Source organism: Balaenoptera borealis (genome assembly GCF_965194805.1).
Source record: "Balaenoptera borealis genome assembly, chromosome: 7".
Taxonomy (NCBI): Eukaryota; Metazoa; Chordata; class Mammalia; order Artiodactyla; family Balaenopteridae; genus Balaenoptera; species Balaenoptera borealis.
In genome coordinates this window covers 70,274,531-70,289,296 of record NC_138864.1, presented here as the reverse complement: position 1 = coordinate 70,289,296, position 14,766 = coordinate 70,274,531, and the positions used below count along the sequence as shown (strand labels likewise).

The following is a 14,766-nucleotide window of genomic DNA, read 5'->3' as shown; positions in this document are numbered from 1 at the left end:
CATAAGTAAGGGGATAATAAGTGATCTGGACAGATAACTGGAAAAGAGATTTTAAGAAAAGTTTGGGTGGTGATTGATATATAAAAATGGAACAAGAGTTTCTTAAAGAATTCTCACCTTGGATGATGGAGAGATAGGAGAATCTACCACAAAAGAAAATACTTAAGGGGAAAGAGATGAGGTAGTTAGTTGACCACGGGGAGAAACTTGGAGTGAGATGAGCTTTGCCTCCAGCTACAAACAAAAGAAAGCCAGAGGCACAGGTCGAAATGTAAATCTGAGAAATGCAGACAACAGGATTTTAGGGGGGAAAAAAACCCCTAAAAGGCTAACATTTACTGTTGTTGAGCGCAGGCTATGCTCCAGGGACAGCGGCATTTTCCTGCTTCATCTTTCAATAACCTTATGAGGTGGAATTACCCACCACCTCCATTTTGTAGATGGAAAAATTAGGTAAAGAGCAGCTGAGGGTCGCGTGACGCTAAGGATGAAACTGGATATGCAGCCAGGCGGTCTGGCTTCAGAGCCATATCCTTATCCTACATGGGCTGCCCGTTCCTTTTAGGGGAAGGCCTACCAAAAACCAGAAGGAAAAAAAAAAAAAAAGTTGTAAAAATGGATGAGATCATCTTACAATGCATAGAAAGAGCAGGCAGATGACAAAAATGGAAGCAATACCTAAATAAGTGAGTAGAGACAATAAAATCGACGGCCTGAGACCCTGTGGAAAACCCAGAGAGCTGGGATGAAGGCATGGCTCTCCCGAGAGAGCTCTTATCAGTAACAGGCCACAGGGCGCTTCCTAAACGCTGCTGATGGAGCCAGGAAGGACTGTAAAGAGAAAGGGCCCTCCTTCACCTAAGGCCAGAAGTTCGCAGAGCAAGGAGCTGGACGGCCACCTCTAAGGAAGTCCTGCTCCAGCACGTGAAAGGAGGCCCAGTTTCTCTCTACATTTGCCAGTGAACTGTTTTCTGTTCCCTCTATTCCGGTACGTGATGATTAATGGACTAGGCTTCTACTGTAGCAGTTTCCAACTACTTTAACACACCCATTCAGAATGCTGCAGGAGGGGAAAAAAAAAATCAAACTCTTCGGAATTGCTAGCTGTACAGAAATACACATATATAGGGGTTACACCACTTTTGGTTTAACATTCATGCTTCTAAGAGTTCCAGGCCTGTCATTTCCTTAATAATCTCCAATTTCCAAGTGAGTATATTTTGAATGCAAAAATTCTCTCCACCTCTATTCAGACGTGCAAGTTTGTGCTTCAACCTGAAAACAATTTATCAGGAACCAAAAAAAAAAAAAAAAAAACCAATAGACCCTCAAAACAAGCAGCAGATCCAGATGATTTATATTAGACTTATATTATAAAGCCAAGAACACCAAAAAACACCCGACTACTTTGCATTTTTGTGTTTTGTACAGTTTTGAAATTAAAAAATATATATCTAAAACTTTAATAACAACGGGTTATCAACAAAGATATAAAAGAATTCCATTTTAGGGGTGGTGGTAGAAGAATTCTGGGGAAAATGCAGGTAATTAAGAAAATGAGGAATAAAAATGTATAAAGAAGGTTTGCTTATAAAATATGGTATTATATTTAGCCCTATTTCAAATAAATTCTATGTTACATCAAGTATCAGGACCTCTACTATTTAATATATAAGTATCATTTTCATAATCCTATGCTAATTTGGAGGAAAAAATTCTAGTTAAAATAAAGATCCCCCCCCCCCAAAAAAAAAAAAAAGATCCACATATTTTTAAACTGAGTGAAAAACGGAACTTGGCAATGGAATAGGTAGAGAGATAAGTAGTTCCCATTCTCAACATTTTTCTGTGCTCCCCACATTCAGCCTATGCAGTCAGACTTCCAGAGTTCAGCGTGAAATTTCATCCCCAATTCACTGGGTGGGGTCTCTAATTAAAAGGGTCTTTAGTAACACTACACACACAGCAACACCTTGGCAACAACCAAGTACAGAGTTTTTCCATCTCAATTTCCTTGCTCTTCTGATTCAACATTAAACTTCACAGTGGGTAACAGCTATATGGTGTGTTCATTTTTACCAGGATGTTACTGTAAAAGCCTGCACAACAGGCTACTCAACAAAACAGCAAGCTGATGAACACCACGGACACAACAGCACAATGAATTCTGATTTCCTTTGCCCAGAGAGCAGAAAGTGCAGTGAGAATGAAATGAATCCTGCGTCTAATTCTCCAAGTGACCAGGCTATTCCCCCATCTCTGGTCACTCGGCGCCAAACTAGCAGTGGTTTCCATTTGGACACAAAACACAATCTCATCTCTTGGAGAAGCTGAGGGCAAAACAACATTAGCTACCTTTACTCATTATTTCATTTTGGAACATCAAGTGGTGCTGTATTTATGAAGCAGTACCAAAGCTGTATCACAGACCCCATCTGGTCCAACTTAAAATCAACATAAAAATCACGCCCATGTTAAGAATGCAAATATAATCATGGTCTCTGGATACTAAAGATCCAGGGTCTAGATATTTGAACTAATACAGATGGCAAGTTGGGGGACCCAGGTGGGGGGGCACAAATGGCTTGGGTTACTCAATCCTAAGTAAGGACTTTGTTAGTGGTCCACTGACCTGTTTAAACAATTGTGGCTTCAGCAAGTTCTACTACAAAGGATTGTTTTTTGTTAACACCTGAAATGCTCTTTCAACTCCAAAGCTTGAGAATTTGATGTTGCCATGGTTGAAGGTTATGTTTTCTTTTGTTTGGTGGTGATGTTGGGCTGGCAGGGGGAACAATTTCTTTTTTAACAACACAGCCTTTTGTGCTGAAAGTTTTGCCTTAAACCAGGATACCTTGACATACATAGTCGCAACCCTATGACTCAGAACAGCTGACTAGGAGCAGCAAATCTCTGGCCTCCAGAGGGACACGTGGTAACCACCAGCACCTGGGGCTGCTGACTTCCAGAACTCTGCTCTCTAGGGCACAGAACCTGAAAACCAAAATGTCCATTTCACACAAAAGACTTGGGTTGGTCTGTATGCCATGTTGACCCATAAGCCAAAATACTGGTTGGTTTGATTTAACAAAAAGAACCAAAACTGTTCAGTTGCCTTATTTGCATGAATATGCTTTGGCATCCAACAGGGCTATCTTGGGGCTCACGTGATCTGATGACAAGGGTCCTAACAAATATGAATGGCTGGTCGGGACACCAGACACAGCTCTGAGTCCCAGGTTCTACTCCTAGCTCTACCAACTATGATTCACCTCTCTGGGTCTCACCATCCATCTCCTGACAAAAGGAGGACCTGAATAAAGATATGGTAAAACACTCACACCCTTGTGATGAGGGCTTTCTGTTGGGTCAGGCAACTTCACTCTTAAACTCTATTTGATGAGAAGATATTAGAGAGGATTTTTAGCCCCACTCCCTCCCAAGCCAGCTATCCCATTTCTTGGCTAACTAAAGGAATCCCACCTTCAAAATCTGGCCTCGCCACCAGTTTACAGCACTGCTGATTTCTGCATGACTCTTCTTCCTACAGTAATAGGAGGAAGGCCTCTGGAAACAGAAGAAATTTCCTGGCTCCATGAAATGAAGAGAATTTTCTTGGAAAGGCTCAAGTCTGTGGGGCCATAGGTAGGGCTCCTATGGGATCCTAACCCCAAGGAACTGAGGTGATGAGGTGGAAACAACCCAGCCACACACGTCAATGGCGATTACATGCAAAGCACTCCTCACAGGCCTTCACCAACATGTCCTCCATCCCATCCCCCTGTGCTCCCGATCTCGGTAAATCACCACCATCCTCCCACTTGCCCAAGCCTAAAATCCAGGAGTGAACCATGAGTACTGCATATCCTTTACTGTCCCATCCTAACAGATCACCAAGCCTGGTCAGGCCCATCTCTTGAACTTTTCTTGAACCCATTTTCTTCAGTTCATCACCATCACCATCCAACCCAGGCCACAGTCATTTCTCTCTTGGATTGGAAAATGGCCAGATGGTCTCCCTCTCCCAGTCAGATCCTTCTCCATTTGACTGTCCACACAACAGCCAGAGCAGTCCTTCTGAAACACCAATCTGATCATGTTTGCCTCTCCTAGCTCCCCATCAGCCTTAGGATGAGACCTGAACACCAGATTCTGTGCTTTTAAACAGTCAGGGTTTTGTCATCTAGACCAATGTTTCTCAATGTGTGGCCCTCGGATCATTTGGAACATCACAATTCAGGATGCTTGTCTGAAAGGCAATCTCTTAGGCCCTATCCAGACCTACTGAATCAGACCCTTGGTGGGGACAGAGGCCCAGGGCACCGCCTTTTAAAATAATCACTTCAGAAAGATTTTACACAAAATTTGAAAACACTGCTAGAGATTTAGGAAAATTAAAACCAACTTCTGTTCCACCTGTCTCATCTTGGACAAAAACTCCTCCAAGCTTCTACGTGCTCATCTTTCATATAGAAACAACAGCAACTGCTTAACACCTAAGGCAAGTAAAGACCAACACAAGCCAAAGCACTTTCTAAGCTGGAAAATGCTACAGGAGAGGTAGTTAACAGCAACAGTTTTCTAGTTAACAAGCGTATCGCATTGGGTAGTAATCTGAGACTTTTCTATCCTGAGACCAGAGCCGTTAGAAACTCCTATGTGTAGATGATTTTTAAACTGTAATAATTATATGTGAAATATATACCCATGATTATAAACCATTATCAAGAAGTAACTGGAGGGGAATTCCCTGGAGGTCCAGTGGTTAGGACTCCACGCTTTCACTGCCAGGGTCTGGATTGGATCCCCGGTCAGGGAACTAAGATCCTGCAAGCCGGGCAGTGTGGCCAAAAAAAAAAAAAAAAAGTAACTGGAAACAACCGTAACACGTACCCCTACTACAGCTTTTTTATACTCATATCTGGCAATTAATGGCAGGGATCAGGAATGCTAAATGTCCAGCAATGCATGACTGTACATCCCCATTCAGAAACATGGCCCTTTCCAGGAACAGAAACTAACTTCATAGCCATAGCCCTGGAGACAATATAGTGGAGTATAGTGGTAATGGCATCATATTTTTTAATCCCTCACATGTCTGTGATCTTATGGAAGAAGTTAAGCTCTAGAACAGAGGGTCTGTACTCTTTTGGGGTACTCCTTTGGGACCCTATTGAAAGCCATGAGCATTTCCCCATAAAATTACCTGTAAATGCAAAATTTTACCCTAGAGTCTGTTTATTCTTTTGTATATAATAGGGAATAATTATAATTACCTCTCAGGGTATTGGGGGATGCTAGCATCAGAAACAGGATATTTAAAACTACTTTGTAAATTATAAAGGTCATTGCTATTATTACTTCTTTTTTTGAGAGTCAGTACCGACTCTACAGAATAATTTGGCAGAAAAACTTAAGAGGCCTTTCTTTCACTCTGTGCTCACAATTGCCTACGACTCCCATCCAATAAGAAAAAGGTAATGGATTTGAACAGACACATCTCCAAAGAAAACATACAAGTGGCAACAAGCACATGAAAAGATGCTCAACATCATCAGTCATTAGGGAAGTGGAAATCAAAATCACAAATGAGATACTGCTAAGAGACTCTAAAGTAAAAGGCCTCAGACTCTTCATCTGTAAAATGGGTCTGTTAACTAGACCTTATAGTAGTATCTGGCCCTTTAATTTTGTACTTTGGACAGCTGCTCTAACCACACTTTGAATGTTGGTTTCGGGTTTACACCTGCCATAAGGGTTTATGCTACAAACGCTTAAGGATTTTTGTTATAAAAGAGCATCCTCATAGGGTATACATTTTATATCTGTTTGCAGTTGTGCCTTTTGAGCTGTCAGGCGACTAAACATAGGAACACCCGCCCAGACTTGTACATTTTAAGTATTTCAAAAGTTGCTACCTCTGCACCTCTGAGCCTTTTGCACAAGCCCTCTCGACAAATCCTGCATCCTCAGCAAACATTTGATGAACTGGGTGGCTTGCCTCATGCGAGTAACAATCACAAAAATACTTCAAGACAGGGTAGAGAGTTCTATGTTAATATCATTTATGAACAGGAGTTCCATCAGGTATAGAATAGGAAAATTTCTCAGAACTGCTTTCTAAATATACTGTTTTCAGTACATTAAAATCCATTTTTCAACTAGTAACCATAAAATGAGAGCTTTGTCCTAAGAGCTGAGAGTACAGATATGTTGGAAAGGCTTATAGACTATTTTAAAATACACACACATACACTGCAAGATATAAAACTACATTCACATTCACATGTACACACCATCGCTCATGCAGTTAAGTGGAGATGATAGAACCCGACACAAAAAAGATAGCAGCAGTGGATGCAACAGTATTAAGGACGGGGGAAACAGGACTGTGGCTCCACTCCCTTCTGAAATCCTTCCCTACCAAAACTCTAGAAGGGAGGCTTTGCATCCCTGCTACTTGCTTCAACACTATCATTTAGATACAAAGTACAAACAAGGCAAATTAGCTCAAAGTATATCAAACTGATTCACCACTTTATGAATTTTATAACCAAAGCACAGAAAACAACATTCCAGCTCAGCATTCAATCGATGCCCACGACCGGCACCAACCACCTCAGACAGTACCCAGACGAACATGTGAACATGTGGAGTCCTCACAGCCACATGGTGGCTTATAACAAACTCACACCAGCTTCCGTATAGTAAAATATTTTTTAGGATTTCCCTGGTGGCGCAGTGGTTAAGAATCCGCCTGCCAATGCAGGGGACACGGGTTCAATCCCTGGTCCGGGAAGATCCCACGTGCCGCGGAGCAACTAAGCCGGTGCGCCACAACTGCTGAAGCCTGCGCTCTAGAGCCCACGAGCCACAACTACTGAGCCCGTGTGCTGCAACTACTGAAGCCCGCGTGCCTAGAGCCCGTGCTCCGCAGCAAGAGAAGCCACCGCAATGAGAAGCCCGCACGCTGCGACGAAAAGTAGCCCCCCTCACTGCAACTAGAGAAAATCCTGTGCGCAGCCACAAAGACCCAACACAGCCAAATAAATAAATAAATAATTAATTAAAAATAAAATAAAATAAAATATTTTTTAAATGAAGGGGAAAAAAACTGACCTTGCAGAGAATTGCACTGCTCACCAGGTACAAACACGTGCACATACATAAGCACACAAGAGTGTGAGGCTGATACCTTCTAGGCCCTTCAGTGGGACTGACCGGTGTTTTCGACAACAGGCTCCTTGAGGTCACAAGCACCGTGAAGTTGACCCTACGGCTGGCTGCTCCTCTTCATCCTCAGGTGACAGGCAAGTGGCATGCACGGTGGCAGTTCTTTCACGAACTTGGCGCCAGACAGGGAGCTGGTGCCTGTGTTTCTGAGCCCTGCCCCACAGCAGAAAGGCAGGCACATGCTTGATAAAGCAAGAGCCCCAAACATAGGAGATTACGTTTACTTACATCTTTAAGAAGGTCCCTGCATCCAGAAAAGAGCCCCAAAGAACAAAGTATTTGAAGTTGAGGTCTGAGGCTCTACCTTCATTCAGAAAAGACTTCAAAGGAAGCAAAGGAAGCATTTGAATGGGGGCAGTGGGACAGTGACCCAACAGTAGACACCAAAACTGGCATTTCATCGGCATTCATAGCAAGTCTACCATGATACATCCATTAATTCCTTTATATCTGGGCCTGGAGTGGGACACAACAGCAAAGCCCTAATTACCTACCAAGACCATTTTAATCTAGTAAAAGTTTAGCATTTGCATTCTGGCTACAAAGTCAAAATCGTCCCACGTAGGACACTGAGGGATGAGTGTATTCACCAGTATAGAACAGAGTCCAATACAAGTGAATGTCCCACAAGCTGCAGCGCTGGAAACCTAATCAGTAATCCCTGAGTCATCTCATCTTTGCCTCTGGCTTGTCCATATCTTGAGGAAGGCCTAGAAGCAGCTGAGTGGATTACAGCTGACTCAATTCGGCATAATTGATATTTGCCTAAAGGGAAACCCGATCATCCTTACTACTGCTAACATCCCATTAAGACTAAAAGTTAATTAGGCTGTGTTCCATAAAGTCAATTGGAGGCATTTGTCTCAATAGCATTATTGTAATTATTCCTCATCAAAATGAATACCACCTCCTACTGCGCGTGATGTCTTGTATAAACAACAGCACAAACCTAACAACTCACATTCCATTCTTCACCTGAGTTATTTAAGCAGGTTTATGTTTATATAGAACTGCAAATGGGAATTCATAGACATTAACACATTTTAAAATAAATACAAAGGCATGTTTAAGACATCTTGTTTTTTAAGTTTTCAAAGACTGGGAAAATAAAAGCAAACTACAAAGCGTGACAAATTTTAGATATCATAATGATACCAGTGAAAGTCAAAAAGAGAAGCACCTATTAAAGTCAACCTATTACATACACTGTGCCTACGAATGGAGACCACAAAATGCTGAGTGAAGAGCACACGGCACGGTGCACGTGTGCCCCTGTACCCTCCACCTCCGCCGCCCCACAGCTGTGCTTCCAACCACTCCTCAGAAGACTCTGGCAAGGTCACAGGCACATGAAGGAAGCAGGGCCACCAAGATACCTACTGCTGATGTTACTAACAACAAAGAAGAGAAGGTGTTTAGGGTAGGCGGATCGGGGAGGGCGGGGCCAAAATAGGCAAAGAAGATTAAGAGCTATAAACCTACAGTAATAAAACAAAGAAGCCGAGTCAGCTCTACCCACCACCAGAGCCTCCTATCAAGCCTCTTAGATAGCCTCAACCACCAGAGGGCAGACAACAGAAGCAAGAAAAACTACAATCCTGCAGCCTGTGGACCAAAAACCACAGTTACAGAAAGATAGAGAAGATGAAAAGGCAGAGGGCTATGTACCAGATGAAGGAACAAGAAAAAACCCCAGAAAAACAACTAAATGAAGTGGAGATAGGCAACCTTCCAGAAAAAGAATTCAGAATAATGATAGTGAAGATGATCCAGGACCTCTGAATAAGAATGGAGGCAAAGATCGAGAAGATGCAAGAAATGATTAACAAAGACCTAGAAGAATTAAAGAACAAACAAACAGAGATGACCAATACAATAACTGAAATGAAAACTACACTAGAAGGAATCAATAGCAGAATAACTGAGGCAGAAGAACGGATAAGTGACCTGGAAGACAGAATGGTGGAATTCACTGCTGTGGAACAGAATAAAGAAAAAAGAATGAAAAGAAATGAAGACAGCCTAAGAGACCTCTGGGACAACATTAAGCGCAACAACATTCGCATTATAGAGGTCCCAGAAGGAGAAGAGAGAGAGAAAGGACCAGAGAAAATAGTTGAAGAGATTATAGTCGAAAACTTCCCTAACATGGGAAAGGAAATAGCCACCCAAGTCCAGGAAGCGCAGAGAGTCCCATACAGAATAAACCCAAGGAGAAACATGCCGAGACACATAGTAATCAAAGTGGCAAAAATTAAAGACAAAGAAAAATTATTGAAAGCAGCAAGGGAAAAACGACAAATAACATACAAGGGAACTCCCATAAGGTTAACAGCTGATTTCTCAGCAGAAACTCTGCAAGCCAGAAGGGAGTGGCATGATATACTTAAAGTGATGAAAGGGAAGAACCTACAACCAAGATTACTCTACCCAGCAAGGATCTCATTTAGATTTGATGGAGAAATCAAAAGCTTTACAGACAAGCAAAAGCTAAGAGAATTCAGCACCACCAAACCAGCTCTACAACAAATGCTAAAGGAACTTCTCTAAGTGGGACACACAAGAGAAGAAAAGGACCTACAAAAACAAACCCAAAACAATTAAGAAAATGGTCATAGGAACATACATATCGATAATTACCTTAAACGTGAATGGATTAAATGCCCCAACCAAAAGACATAGACTGGCTGAATGGATACAAAAACAAGACCCATATATATGCTGTCTACAAGAGACCCACTTTAGACCTAGGGACACATACAGACTGAAAGTGAGGGGATGGAAAAAGATATTCCATGCACATGGAAATCAAAAGAAAGCTGGAGTAGCTATACTCATATCAGATAAAATAGACTTTAAAATAAAGAATGTTACAAGAGACAAGAAAGGACACTACATAATGATCCAGGGATCAATCCAAAAAGAAGATATAACAATTATAAATATATATGCACCCAACATAGGAGCACCTCAATACATAAGGCAACTGCTAACAGCTATAAAAGAGGAAATCGACAGTAACACAATAATAGTGGGGGACTTTAACACCTCACTTACACCAATGGACAGATCATCCAAAATGAAAATAAATAAGGAAACAGAAGCTTTAAATGACACAATAGACAAGATAGATTTAATTGATATATATAGGACATTCCATCCAAAAACAGCAGATTACACATTCTTCTCAAGTGCGCACGGAACATTCTCCAGGATAGATCACATCTTGGGTCACAAATCAAGCCTCAGTAAATTTAAGAAAATTGAAATCATATCAAGCATCTTTTCTGACCACAACGCTATGAGATTAGAAATGAATTACAGGGAAAAAAATGTAAAAAAGACAAACACATGGAGGCTAAACAATACGTTACTAAATAACCAAGAGATCACTGAAGAAATCAAAGAGGAAAACAAAAAATACCTAGAGACAAATGATAATGAAAACATGATGACCCAAAACCTATGGGATGCAGCAAAAGCGGTTCTAAGAGGGAAGTTTATAGCTATACAAGCCTACCTAAAGAAACAAGAAAATTCTCAAGTAAACAATCTAACCTTACACCTAAAGAAACTAGAGAAAGAAGAACAAACAAAACCCAAAGTCAGCAGAAGGAAAGAAATCATAAAGATCAGAGCAGAAATAAATGAAATAGAAACAAAGAAAACAATAGCAAAGATCAATAAAACTAAAAGTTGGTTCTTTGAGAAGATAAACAAAATTGATAAGCCATTAGCCAGAAAAAGAGGGAGAGGACTCAAATCAATAAAATCAGAAATGAAAAAGGAGAAGTTACAACAGACACCGCAGAAATACAAAGCATCCTAAGAGACTACTACAAGCAACTCTATGCCAATAAAATGGACAACCTGGAAGAAATGGACAAATTCCTAGAAAGGTATAACCTTCCAAGACTGAATCAGGAAGAAACAGAAAATATGAACAGACCAATCACAAGTAATGAAATTGAAACTGTGATTAAAAATCTTCCAACAAACAAAAGTCCAGGACCAGATGGCTTCACAGGTGAATTCTATCAAACGTTTAGAGAAGAGCTAACACCCATCCTTCTCAAACTCTTCCCAAAAATTGCAGAGGAAGGAACACTCCCAAACTCATTCTATGAGGCCACCATCACCCTGATACCAAAAGCAGACAAAGATACTACAAAAAAAGGATATTACAGACCAATATCACTGATGAATATAGATGCAAAAATCCTCAACAAAATACTAGCAAACAGAATCCAACAACACATTAAAAGGATCATACACCACGAACAAGTGGGATTTATCCCAGGGATGCAAGGATTCTTCAATATACGCAAATCAATCAATGTGATACACCATATTAACAAATTGAAGAATAAAAACCATATGATCATCTCAATAGATGCAGAAAAAGCTTTTGACAAAATTCAACACCCATTTCTGATAAAAACTCTCCAGAAAGTGGGCATAGAGGGAACCTACCTCAACATAATAAAGGCCATATATGACAAACCCACAGCCAACATCATTCTCAATGGTGAAAAACTGAAAGCATTTCCTCTAAGATCAGGAACGAGACAAGGATGTCCACTCTCACCACTATTATTCAACATAGTTCTGGAAGTCCTAGCCACGGCAATCAGAGAAGAAAAAGAAATAAAAGGAATACAAATTGGAAAAGAAGAAGTAAAACTGTCACTGTTTGCGGATGACATGATACTATACATAGAGAATCCTAAAACTGCCACCAGAAAACTGCTAGAGCTAATTAATGAATATGGTAAAGTTGCAGGATACAAAATTAATGCACAGAAATCTCTTGCATTCCTATACACTAATGATGAAAAATCTGAAAGAGAAATTATGGAAACACTCCCATTTACCACTGCAACAAAAAGAATAAAATACCTAGGAATAAACCTACCTAGGGAGACAAAAGACCTGTATGCAGAAAACTATAAGACACTGATGAAAGAAATTAAAGATGATACCAACAGATGGAGAGATATACCATGTTCTTGGATTGGAAGAATCAACATTGTGAAAATGAGTATACTACCCAAAGCAATCTACAGATTCAATGCAATCCCTATCAAATTACCAATGGCATTTTTTACAGAGCTAGAGCAAATCATCTTAAAATTTGTATGGAGACACAAAAGACCCCGAATAGCCAAAGCAGTCTTGAGGCAAAAAAATGGAGCTGGAGGAATCAGACTCCCTGACTTCAGACTGTACTACAAAGCTACAGTAATCAAGACAATATGGTACTGGCACAAAAACAGAAATATAGATCAATGGAACAAGATAGAAAGCCCAGAGATTAACCCACACACCTATGGTCAACTAATCTATGACAAAGGAGGCAAAGATATACAATGGAGAAAAGACAGTCTCTTCAATAAGTGGTGCTGGGAAAACTGGACAGGTACATGTAAAAGAATGAAATTAGAATATTCCCTAACACCATACACAAAAATAAACTCAAAATGGATTAGAGACCTAAATATAAGACCGGACACTATAAAACTCTTAGAGGAAAACATAGGAAGAACACTCTTTGACATAAATGACAGCAAGATCTTTTTTGATCCACCTCCTAGAGTAATGGAAATAAAAACAAAAATAAACAAGTGGGACCTAATGAAACTTCAAAGCTTTTGCACAGCAAAGGAAACCATAAACAAGACGAAAAGACAACACTCAGAATGGGAGAAAATATTTGCAAATGAATCAACGGACAAAGGATTAATCTCCAAAATATATAAACAGCTCATTCAGCTCAATATCAAAGAAACAAACACCCCAATCCAAAAATGGGCAGAAGACCTAAATAGACATTTCTCCAAAGAAGACATACAGACGGCCACGAAGCACATGAAAAGATGCTCAACATCACTAATTATTAGAGAAATGCAAATCAAAACTACAATGAGGTATCACCTCACTCCTGTTAGAATGGGCATCATCAGAAAATCTACAAACAACAAATGCTGGAGAGGGTGTGGAGAAAAGGGAAACCTCTTGCACTGTTGGTGGGAATGTAAATTGATACAGCCACTATGGAGAACAATATGGAGGTTCCTTAAAAAACTAAAAATAGAATTACCATATGACCCAGCAATCCCACTACTGGGCATATACCCAGAGAAAACCGTAATTCAAAAAGACACATGCACCCGAATGTTCATTGCAGCACTATTTACAATAGCCAGGTCATGGAAGCAACCTAAATGCCCATCAACAGACGAATGGATAAAGAAGTTGTGGTACATATATACAATGGAATATTACTCAGCCATAAAAAGGAACGAAATTGAGTCATTTGTTGAGACGTGGATGGATCTAGAGACTGTCATACAGAGTGAAGTAAGTCAGAAAGAGAAAAACAAATATCGTATATTAATGCATGTATGTGGAACCTAGAAAAATGGTACAGATGAGCCAGTTTGCAGGGCAGAAGTTGAGACACAGATGTAGAGAATGGACATATGGACACCAAGGGGGGAAAACTGCGGTGAGGTGGGGATGGTGGTGTGCTGAATTGGGCGATTGGGATTGACATGTATACACTGATGTGTATAAAATTGATGCCTAATAAGAACCTGCAGTATAAAAAAACAAACAAAACAACTAATACTAAACTTTCATTGGGTTATTTGTATGGAAATATGTTAATATAAATGTTTCAGACATTACATGAAATTTCTAAAAATCTTATATTTGTATTTGTATGGAAATATGTATGGAAATATGTTAATATAAATGTTTCAGACATTAAAAAAACAAACAAACAAACAAAGAAGCCACGAGGATGTCATACACAACATTAGGAATACGGTCAATATTGTAATAACTTTGTATGGGGACAGATGGTTACCAGACTTATCATGGTGAACATGTCAGAATGTATGCAAATGTCAAACCACTATAGAGTACACCTAAAACTAACATAATATTGTATATCAACTACATTTCAATTTTTAAAAAAAAGAAGAAAAAGATGGTTTCCTTGGCAAATTTTCCTCAAGACCCACGACTTACACACAGCAAACTAATTCCCTTAAACAAGTCTTTAAAATATTATATTTAATAAAATAAAATTGTTAGAGAAACAAAACAAACGCATAAAAATCTGAAAGAGTGGTTTATCACATAGACCTATACATTATCTAGATATTGATCTCTAGTGACTAAACAATATCCGAATCAACAGTCTTAAAATTATGCTTCAGGAGGAAAACTAAACTGTGATCATATTTTGTTACTAGCCTTCTGTTAGTATCATCAGTGGCCTAGTGAAATTATCATGAAGCAGGGAGTGAAGAGAGGAAGTCAGGAGGGACTGGGCCAGGGGTGTCCCAGAAATGCAGATAACTCCCACAGAGCTGAACCCCGGATACGGACAGCTAAGTGCTCTGAACAGTGATTCTCAAACTTGGCAACACAACAGAAGTGCCTGAAAAGCTTTAAATACCCCAAGGCCCAAGCAGTCCCTCCCTGCTCTCCATCACACACACATACAAAATCTAATCTCTAGAG

The 14,766-nt window shown here is 40.1% G+C and overlaps 1 protein-coding gene across 1 annotated transcript in view; it reads right to left on the bottom strand.

Annotated features, from left to right (window-relative positions):
* Positions 1–14,766, bottom strand: part of SLC25A13 (solute carrier family 25 member 13) — a 209,976-nt gene that overhangs the window by 81,174 nt on the left and 114,036 nt on the right.